Source organism: Geospiza fortis, unplaced genomic scaffold (genome assembly GCF_000277835.1).
Source record: "Geospiza fortis unplaced genomic scaffold, GeoFor_1.0 scaffold387, whole genome shotgun sequence".
In the NCBI taxonomy this organism is placed as follows: domain Eukaryota; kingdom Metazoa; phylum Chordata; class Aves; order Passeriformes; family Thraupidae; genus Geospiza; species Geospiza fortis.
Genome location: NW_005054546.1, coordinates 663,439 through 673,953, shown reverse-complemented (window position 1 = coordinate 673,953; position 10,515 = coordinate 663,439). Strand labels below are relative to the sequence as shown.

Genomic DNA, 10,515 nt, shown 5'->3' with positions numbered 1-10,515 from the left:
GTCCCTGCACTGGCCCTTCCTGCTCAGAGCTGCAGTCACTGCCATGCTGTCACTGTAGAGCTGTGCTGCTCTCACCCTTCCAGGCCAGTCCAACCCAGCAGAGCCCCAGCAGCAATGAGCTGCCACGAGGTCTGGATGCTCCTTGCTGTACCCCAGACCTGAAGTCTCCCTGCAGAAACCAGCTCTGATGGAGGAAAGAGGCTGGTTCTTCTTCTGAGAGGCCAGGGCTGAGCCTCTGCTGCTGCCAGCCAGGGCTGGGGCTGCCAGGGGATTCCTGGTCCTCTGCACCACTGTCCCCTGGGCTTCTCCTGCCCAGCATCTCCCAGGCAGCCCAGAGCCCTGTGCCTTGGCCACCAGGTATGTTTGGTGGGAGGCGATGGTGGTGATTGCTCAGCAGTTTGGGAAGATTCTGCTGCCAGGCTCTGTACTGCTCTGAGCTCCTTCTCACCTAACTCCAAGACCCCTCCTAAAAGGTATCCAAAGGGTCCAAGGTTGTAGAGAGGGGATTTTGCAGGACAGAGAAAAAGCTTCTCCATGGCATTAGTTATTTCCCTGTGGGATGAGCCACCTCAGAGCCCCATGAGGCACCAGGCAGGGCTCCAGAACCACCTGCCCAGTGGGTGCTCTTGGCTGGGGGCCCTGGTGCTCTGTGCACCCAGCTCTGCTCCTTCTTCCACCCAAAGTGTTCTTCCCCCCACTGGGGTCTCAGCACTGCCCATGCACCTTCCAGTGGGAGCTGCTTGCATGTTCTCTGTGGTCAGGATCCAGTCCTGGGCTTTACCTTCCTCCTTCAGGGCCGGTCTCTCAGCTGGAGGACAGGAGTGGGGGCTGGCCCATACGACAACAGCCCATCCCCACAGCATTGCCATAAACCCGAGCTGTACCCAGAAACAGGCATGTTTTAAACTATGGCTTTAACCTGTTCACTGTAAAAAGTGCCTTGGACTTTAATCTGAAGAGGTCACTATCTAGAAGTATTTACCTGTGCGGGTGTGTAAGGATGCAGCTCTGTGTGCAGAGTTACACACACAAATATATGATCTATACGTACAGCTACCAGTGCCTCAGACCCTCTGTTCTGCAAGCCATGAGAGCTCTTTCCTTTCTGCCCCTGGAGTGATGCTGGAGGCACTCCTGACCCAGGGACCCCTTGCCAAAGTGAAACTTTGTGCTTGAGGGTTGTGCTGGGTGCAGGGATTCCCCTCAGCAGTGCTGAGCTGCCCTGTTCATCCCCAGGAAGCAGCTTGGTGCTCCTCAGGGTCCGTCTGCACAGTCTGGGAAGCCCCCAGGGAAGGGGATAAATCCCTGTTCCCTTGTGCAGAGGGAAGCTGAGGCAGGGCTCATATCTCTGGACTCCCCACGCCAGGAGCTGCTGGGTGCTTTGTAAAACCAGGGGGAAGCCCCAGATGATTGTTTTATGGGAGTGATGAGGGGTTTTCCAGACTCCTGGTCCTCAAAAGGATTTTTGGTTCCCATGTTCTTGGGCTGTGGCTCAAGAAAGGTGTGTAGGAGGTCGGTGGCATGGCACATGATTTTCCTCTGGCTCTGCACTGAGGCTCCCCATGCTCACCCCACTCTCCTCAAACATCAGAGCTGGGCTGCTCCCTCCAGTTCATCCCTCACCTCTAAAAAAACAAAACAAGTTGTCTGGGGTGCAAAGAGTACAAAAATAACTTTCCCAAAGTGAATGCATTGGTTGAGATAAGGGGAAGCTGGACCTTTTCCCAGTGAGCACCACTCTGAGCCCAGCAATGGGGCACTGCTGGCTTCAGCTCACTCTGAAGATGGCACCCCAAATTCCATCCTCATATGCAGGCTGGGAGGATGCCAACAGAAACAGCTTCCCCAGCTAAACATGGTGTTGTGGAGCCAGCAGAGGAGGAGGGTGATGTGCAGTAGTTGAACTGTGATTAATCAATAAATCAGGCTTTTTTAGTTTTGAGCTAATACGTCTAAATCCTAAAAATACCTCCAGCAGCCCGGGGGGCTCTCTGATAGGTGATTAAACCCTTGGAGCTTCATTTCCAGGATTAATGGCTTAGAGCAGCAGAGCCCTGCTGTACAAAGGCAGCTCTAGTTCTGATACTGCCCATGAAGGCAAGGCAGAATATGTTAATCTTTATGTGCAGCATGAAATCTGTTTTAAATAATGGCCCAGGATTAAAGTTTCTCTGAACAGAAAGGTAATAATGGCCATAGCATGGATCTCCACTTCCCTGTGTCTGCCCTTTGCTTTCCCAGCCCCAGCAGTGAGAGGGAGGAGGAGGAGGATGCCGTTGGTGTGATGGTCTGGGCACTTTTACCCAGCCCAGTGCAATGTGCCTGCATCAGTGCTGGAATGTGCAGTGACAGGAGGGGAAGTGCACTTCTGAAAAAAAGAGGGAAAAAATGAGGGAAAACAAAAAACAGAAACAAAACAAATACAAACACAAACAAACAAAAACAAAAATCAAAACCAAAACAAAACAAACAAAAAAACCAAACAAAAAAAAAAAGCTGTTGTTTTGCTAAACAGTTCCTTACAGATAGAACTTTCATAAAAAGTGGGGAACTACTGGCCTTCCACAAGGCAGAGGAAAATCCCAAGCAAACTGGCTCCACAGGGCACAGGTTTGAATCAGCACCTGCCTGCTGGGAGTGAGCAGATGTGGGAGGCAGCTCCTGGGGCCGAGGGAGGGGCAGGCAGGGAACAGGGGCTTTGGATCAGGCTTTGCCTTTGCAGGCAGGCAAGTGTTCTGTGCTGAGCTAAGGTCTCTAAATGCTGGCATTTCCCCAGTCAGGAGCCGGGAGTCTCACTCCCTGCAGAGAGGCTTTTGCTTCCTGAGGGATGGGGTGGGTGGTGAGTGAGCAGGAGATGTGGCTTCCAGCTGGGCAATGCAGATCTGGTGCCCAGCTCTTGAAGGCAGGAAGAAAAGCGTTCAGGAAAGCCTCTTCTGCACTTGCTGCAGAGACAAAATGAGGTGGGGACCTGTCCTGTACTATTTCCATCTTGGATGTGCTGCTCCTTTTCCAAGGTAAAATTGAGGCTGCTGTGCTGCTAATTCACCTAGCCAGCCTTGGTGCTCCTGGCACGGAGGGGCTCATTCATTATTGTTCATTACCAGCAGTGGTGTGAGGTCTGCAGGCCAGATCAGAGTGGGTAACATCAGCCAAACAGCTTGGCACCACAAAAACTGCTCCTGAGCCCTCATAAGCCCACACAGGGCTGCTCCAGCTCTTGCTACAGACCATTCCAATGGGATCAGTTCACTGCTGGAGCCTGTGGCAGTGCCAGCTCCCCTGCCCAGGGAGGAGAGCATGGCTGGGACTGCATGCATGGGCTGGGAAGATGCTTTTTCCCTTTTCAGCTTCCTGCTCAGCCACAGCATTTGCATATCAGCTTCCTCTTCTCTCCCTGTAATTCCTGAGAGCACCTGCAAAGGATGGAGCTGCCTGATGAGAGGCCAGGCTAGAGTTAACAGCATCTGTGCCCCTTTACATGTTAAACAGATGGAAGAAGTCATCTCAGTTTCCCAGAGGCTGCTGGCCTGGTGCTCCCACCATAAGAAAGGTTTTTCAGCAGGGATGGGCTAGAAAATGACACTTTGCTACTCAAATGATTATTTTGGAGTTTTCTGCTGGGGGGCAGTCACTGTGTTGGAACAATAGCAGCCATCCCAAGCCAGTTGGTGCTGGGGGCTTTGCTAAAAAACCCACAGACAGATGAAGCAGTCACTTTGTCCTCTATGACATTTCAATAGAACTAGCAACACAGGAGAAGAATCCAACTCCTGGGTCTGCTGGGGAGAAGCTGTGAGGGGACAGGAGAGCCCCCACAGTCACCCTGCACCACGGGAAGCCTTTGCACATGGCACAAGGACCAAAGAATTAAAACCATAAGGTGGCATTGCCAAAAGCATTTGAGATGTGACCAGGTGCTGCAGGGGACAAGGTTTGACATTGCCACCTAACCTGTACCAGGCAGTGCAGAGCCTGTTTTCATGGAATTACAGACTGGTTTGAGTTGGGAGAGACCTTAAAACTCATATTGTCCCACCCCCTGCCATGGGCAGGGACACCTTCCACCAGTCCAAGTCCAATAGGCCTTGGACACTGCCAGGGATGGGGCAGCCACAGCTCCTCTGGGCAGCCTCTGCCAGGGCCTCACCACCCTCATAGGGAAGAATTCCTTCCCAATATCCCACCTAACCCTGCCCTCTGGCAGTGAGCAGCCATTCCCCCTTGTCCTGTACCTCCAGACCTTTGGCCAAAGTCCCTTTCCAACTTTCCTGGAGCTCCTTTAGGCACTGGAGGGAGCTCCAAGGTCTCCTTGGATCCTTCCATTCTCCAGGCTCTCCCAGCCCAGCTCCAGTCCAGAGGTGCTACAGCCATGGAAGTATCTTCATGGCTTCCTCTGGAACCTCTCCAGCAGCTCCATGTCCTTATGCTGAGGCCCCAGAGCTGGACACAGCCCTGCAGGTCCCCAACACAGGCAAGGTTTTGAACATCCATTCAAACCTGAAGAGGCAAAAAGCAGAGAAGTCATTTCACTGCAAATGAAGCCAAGCTCTTCCCCATTTTAAAAATAACTGGATTTGTGGGAGAAGCGGTGAGCAGTTCCCAAGTGAGGTCAGGGACAGGCACAGAAACCCCTGTGAAGTCTCAGTTACTCCAGTTAATCCCAGCCAAGTCCCTTGCTGCAGCTCAGTGTGCAACAGACACTGACATGCTTGGCTCTCCTTCATCCTGCTCTTGCTGCCTCGAAGAAAGTTGTAAGAGCTGGAATTTGCCTGAATTCCCAGGTGTGGAAGAGGCACTGTCAGCTTCACATGGTTCCCTGAGGTTCCTCTCCTCCCTCCATGCCAAGCTGTGCTGGTACAGGGCCAGGGAAGATGCTGCTTTCTCCAAAGCTGGCACTGAATGCTGGTTGAGTGCAACAGGTTTTGTTCTAATTAAAGAGGAATCAATTAGGCTGCAAGATATTCAGCCACCTGGTGCTTCTGACTATTTTTTCCTCCTCCTTCTCTTTTTTCCTTAACATGCTGCTGCTGCTGCCTCCAGGGAAGCCATGAATGAAGCAAGACATGCTCCAGTTTCTTGCATTCTTTTAGATTAAAAAATGCTGTTTGGGAGGAAATCTGTGCAAGCCAACCAATGACAGTGCTGTACATGTCCCTGTGATCTGCAGCTGGCATCTCCTCTGCCATCCATTACTCCCTCCAGTCAAGCCTCCTGTGTCTCTAGCAGCTCATGGCACTGACTCCATCAGCAGTCAGTTTGTGCTGCATGAAAAAAAATCATCTGCAGCAATTAAAGAAAAAGCAGTAGAAGAGGTGTAATGGGATCTCATGGGAGGCACAAAGGAGTCCTACATGCCAGGAAGTCCTTTGGAGATCCAGCTGTGCCAGGCTTTTCCCTGGGAGCTGGTCCTTTAGAATCTCTCTGTGCACAACAGCACATAAATCAAGAGGAGAGGAGAGCAGCAGCTGCTGCCTTGGGCAGCTTTGGAGTTTGCTGAGCACTGAGCTTCAAGAAAAAGGGGGGGTCAGCAAGTACCTCAAGCAACACAGGTAAAAATCAGGCACAGGAGTGGTGGTAAGTGGCAAGGGAGTAGTGGTGGAGAGCTCTGTCCTCAGTGCACGTGGTGCTTTTACCCTCAGGTCAGTGCTTTTCTCCTCAGGGCAATGCTTTTCCCACCATGGCTCTGCCTCAGGGATGGATTGTGAAATCCCTTTGATTTGTCTGAGCACATGATAAAGCCCCCTTGCAGCTAAATCAGATTTAATATTAAATATGAAAGGGCAAAAAGGAGAGCCTGGGCTTGGATGGTGATGTAAAGGTCACAGAAGGGAGTATTAATGCCATGTCAGCTGACACGTACTAGGAAGATCTTTGAATTCTGGCTTTAGGAAGGATTCATTAATTCAGCTGATTGACTCTCTGGAAACCTCTGCATCAGATGTGCTCAGAGCAGTGAAAGGAACCCCCTTCTCCTCACCAGTCCCCCTCCAAGAACAAGCTGGGAGGTTCAAGGTCTGTCTAGGATCCCACCTGACCTCTGCAGCAGTGCTTCATCACCTGAGCCAACACCTCTGTAGGGGACAGGCTGACCATGGAGCCATGCCAAAGAGACACTGACATTTGAGCAGCCAGTCCTCCCACAGCTCCTTTCCAAGCTGAAGGAGTCCCTGGCCGTCAAGGCACTGGGAGGGAGCCCACTCCAGGGGAGATCTGGCCACACATGCTGTGATGGCTCTAAAACCACACAAAAAGAGCCCCTGAGCATCCAAGAACTCAAAGTGGAGGCCGTGCTCACATAGCACATCCTGCCTGAGCCACAGTCTGCCTTCTGCCTTTTTTCAAGGGTACCTTTTGTACCAGACAGAATAAAACTTGTGCTGCTTCCCACCACTGCAGCTGCCGTGGGAGTCAGTGTGCTGCCTCCTTCTGCTGCAGATGTGCCAGGCCCAGCTGCCTTTCCCTGCTGGCCTCCACTGCAGCATGCTGCCCACCCCTGGGGCACACTGCTGCCTGAGGTGGGTGAGTGCCACACAGACACAGGTGCCAGGACACCCCCTTCCTCTCTGATCCTCACTGGGAGCTCTCAGGGTGAGTGATCCCCCCCGTGAGGATTTGAAACCACAGACATGGCAGCTGCTGGGGCTGTAGCAAAGCTCAGCTTTGCTCCTTGGCTGGGCAGCAAGGTGAGAGTTTGTGCAATTCCCTGGATAGCTCTGCTGCTTCCCCAGCTGGGAACCTGTCTGTTGGGAGCAATAGAGAGCAAAGCAGGGAAAAAGGACCTTTCTGGGAAGCAGCTCCTTGCTCTGGTGCTCATACCAAGGCCACAGGCTCAGAATGGGGCAGCATCTCCCATGTATTACCTGCTTCATGTTTACAGCTACCATAAAAATCCACTGGAAGAAAATAAAGCATTTTTTCCCTTCTAGAGAACTGATGCTGTAGAGTTAGGAAGATTTTCCATGTCAGTTCCCAGCTGTGCATGTGCAGACAGACTGGAGAAAGTGCAACACTTAGAAGGACGTGGGAACCAGCTCAGCCCAGTTCCTCACTTCTCACATGAGGAGCCTGGAGTGTTTGATGGGTGCTTCTGCAAGGAGGCCAAACCCTAATTGCACCTCTTAGCAGTAGTGTGAGAGCACAGCCTGGCCCTGGGGCAGAGGGGATCAAACAGCAGCACAGCAGGTGATAAACCACCACTCCCAGGGCTGCCTTCCCTTAGAAACCACCATCAGCTGACTAAGAAGTACAAATCTCTCCTGTAGGAACAGGCTGTTTGCAAGAGCAAGGAAGTGATATTTTAGAGTGTCTAATAAAGGAGCTTAAAATGAAACTCTGCAGAACAATAGCCTGAGCTGGTAACTGGCATCCGAGCAGAAAGTCAGGCGGGGGAGCTGTGCCACAATTTATTTCCTCTCTTTTCATTTCATAAGAGGGAAGCAAATCCAGGCAGACACCTGAGGCATCTCCAGCTGATGCTGGAGCTTTAGTGAATGCTGCCATCCTGCGGGGAAGCCTCTGCTCAGCCTGGGGAACGTGGGAGGTTTGGGGCAGCCCCCAAAGAAGCAGGGGAGCAGGATGAGGGCCAGCATCCAAGAGCAAGTAATGGAGCTTTTTCCACCCTCCACCAAAATCAGCCAGGCAGCCTCAGGTAAGCTGGTTATCAGCTCCTTATCTCCACCACAAACTGACTGCTTTTCCCATGCCTGCAATCTCCAGAGGGTTCAGGAGCTTCTGTCACGGCCAAGCAGATGCCATGGCTGTGTTAATGCTGGGACTTCAGCAGCTGGAGGTCTCCTGCTCTCCCAGCCCGTTCCTATGGAAACAGGTTGGGAGTCTGCCAATTTTCCATAAAGAAGGAGAAAGGAGAACGAGCTTGTGTGGATGAAGTGCCTGTTTGTCAGGTTTAGGGTGTTGCAATTCTAAAGGATACATGGCCCAACAATGCCAGCAGCACAGGATTTCATGAGCAGCTATGTCACACCAAGCAGTGCTGGAACCTTCCCATTCCATCTCCACAGCAGCCAAGATGAATCACATCACTGAGCCTGGAGCAAAGCTTGGGAGAGATCACCAGCAATTAAAAGAGGGTGGAAAAAAAGAAAAAAGAACAGATTGAGGAGTGGGTAGTTGTGTGCTCTGTGTGCTGCTCAGTGGAGTGGATGGGAGACAGTGCTGATGTGCACTGTGACCCCCGTGTTTGCCATGAGCCTCATCCCAGGGAGGAGCCTTTGTGCTCCCAGACCCTCCAGGAACAGAGATGTGACAACTTCAGTGAGTGTGCAGAGCTCTTCTTTAGGCAAGGAGTCTCTCCATTACAGAAAAAAAAAAACAAAAAAAACCAAACAAACAAAAAAAAAAAAACACCAAAACCACACTATGACACACAAGCCCCAAAATCTCTAAATTCAGAAATAATCTGAAAAAAATCCCCAAACCCTGAACAATCCACAACCTTCACTGAACACGAGCAGCAGCTGAGCCTGGCAATTCTGGGCTCTGACTCACCATTTCTGCACCCTGCCACTACTCCAGGTTCATTGAAATGCCTTTGGAAAGCTGCAGGGAAGAGCCCACAGTGGGTTACGGTCCCCACCTAAAGGCACATCCAGCTGCCACTCCACTGGGACACACAGAGCTGCTGGGAGGACCAGGGTGCTCTGAGGTGCTTGTCTTTGTCCATTCATGGACAAATGTAGGCAGATGGGCCCCTAAAATTCACCCAGAACCCATGGCCACCCCTCCTGGCTCCCTCCACACCCACCACTCGGGTAGAAGAGGGTCTGGGCACCCCCAGATGATGGTCCTGCATGTGATAGTTGCTCACTGGTTGTACCACAGCAGCAGAATTATAGAATTGCAGATTTGCTGAGACTGGAAAAGCCCTGTAAAAGCACAGATTCCAGCTATTGATTCCCCATCACTGCCAAGGCCACCACTAACCCATATCCCCAGATGCCACATCCTCTCCATTTTTGAGCACTTCCAGGAATGATGGCTTCACCAACGCCTCTTCCAGTGCCTGATCACCCCTTCCCTGAAGAAACATCCCCTAACATCCGATCTAAACCTGCCCTGTGCAACCTGAGGTCACTTCCTCTTGTCCTGCCACTTGTTGCCTGGAGCAAGAACCCGACCCCACGGCTGCTCCATCTAACAGCTCAGCTCCCAAGCTGAGGAGGTCCCTGGTGTCAGGATGACCCTGAGGTGTTAGAAAGTCTCTTTTTCCCAGCCCTGAGACTGAAGAAGAAGCCGAGATGCCTCGGTTCTGCTTTTCAAGGTTGTTTATTTTTTCTTATCTATAACATTCTTTCTCCAACCGTGGCACATTGACTGCCCTTGGGGTGGTGTTAGCTTTTTACACTAAAACGTACTAAATGTACATTATTTACAATAATTTTCCAATACCCATCACCCATGTTACACAGTGTGTTTCTACTCTAAACCAATCCAGAAGTGCCACCATCACAGCAGAAGATGGAGACCAAGAAGGAGAAAGGCTGGACATGCCCAGATTCCTCCATCTTGCCTCTTGAACCCCCATTCTAAAAACCCCGAAATTCTACTTTTCCACCCTGTGGTAAATTCACTATCATTCTATTCAAACCCTTGTGGCTTTTTACTCTTTGCCCAAAGTTGGTAATTGTTTCCATGGGTTAAAATCGAAGGCACAAGGGTCTTTGACTCCATGCCAACGTCTCTGAGGCCCCTGCCAGGGTCTCGAATCATCCAGGGCAGCCAGAGGAATGTCCTGAGCTCCCACACCAAGCCTTTGGTTATGATCCACACCCACAGGTATAAACACCACAGCGCCCACCGCCCAACAGGGGCCGCTGGCAGCTCGGCAGTACCGGGACAGCTCCGGGCGGTGCCGCCGCTCGGATCCCGGTGCCAGCCGGTAAATGACACCCGGCTCTCATTTGACAGCGCGGTGCAGCAGCAGGCAGGAGCTCTCTGTTCCCTGCCGGTAGTTTTATAACTCACACGGTCCGGATGGTGTCTGCCCGGCAAAGGGAGGATCCACCGGCAGCGGGGGCTGCGCCTGCTCTGGGATTACGATGGGGAACGTGTCCGTTTGTGTCCCCACGTGTCCGTTTGTGTCCCCACGTGTCCGTTAGCCTAGAAAGAACCTCGGACAGGGTGGGATGTGACCTGCTGCACCTCTGGCACTAAAATAAAGGATGAAAATGGGGGTGAGGGGCGTCCCACAGGAAGTCTGTGGTAGAAGAGAAGCCCCGCTGGGAGAGCTGGGAGAGGGGCACAGGGGATAGGGAAGCTCCGAGGGAGAAGGGAGCCCCACCACAGACAGAGAGCCCATAGGAAATGGGTGCCCAAGGCCATGGGGGCGCAGGGAGGTGGGGAGAAGCCCCCCAGCCCTGAGGGCACCGCGGCACGGCGGCGCCGGGGGGACCGGGGCCGTTCGGCGGCGCTCAGGGCGCACGCGCAGAACGGGGGGAACGCCGTGTGAGCCTCACAGGCAGCAGCGCCTCAGGCCACCGCTCCCCCGCGACACAGCAG

General features: G+C 52.4%; 1 long non-coding RNA gene across 1 annotated transcript; it reads right to left on the bottom strand.

Moving 5' to 3' along the window:
* Positions 1-7,396: 7,396 nt before the first annotated feature.
* LOC115948828 lies at positions 7,397-10,431 on the bottom strand. Its single transcript, XR_004082600.1, has 3 exons — positions 9,982-10,431; positions 8,762-8,882; positions 7,397-8,056 (listed from the first exon to the last, which is right to left on the bottom strand). It is a non-coding gene; the product is annotated as an uncharacterized LOC115948828 (long non-coding RNA).
* Positions 10,432-10,515: the final 84 nt, after the last annotated feature.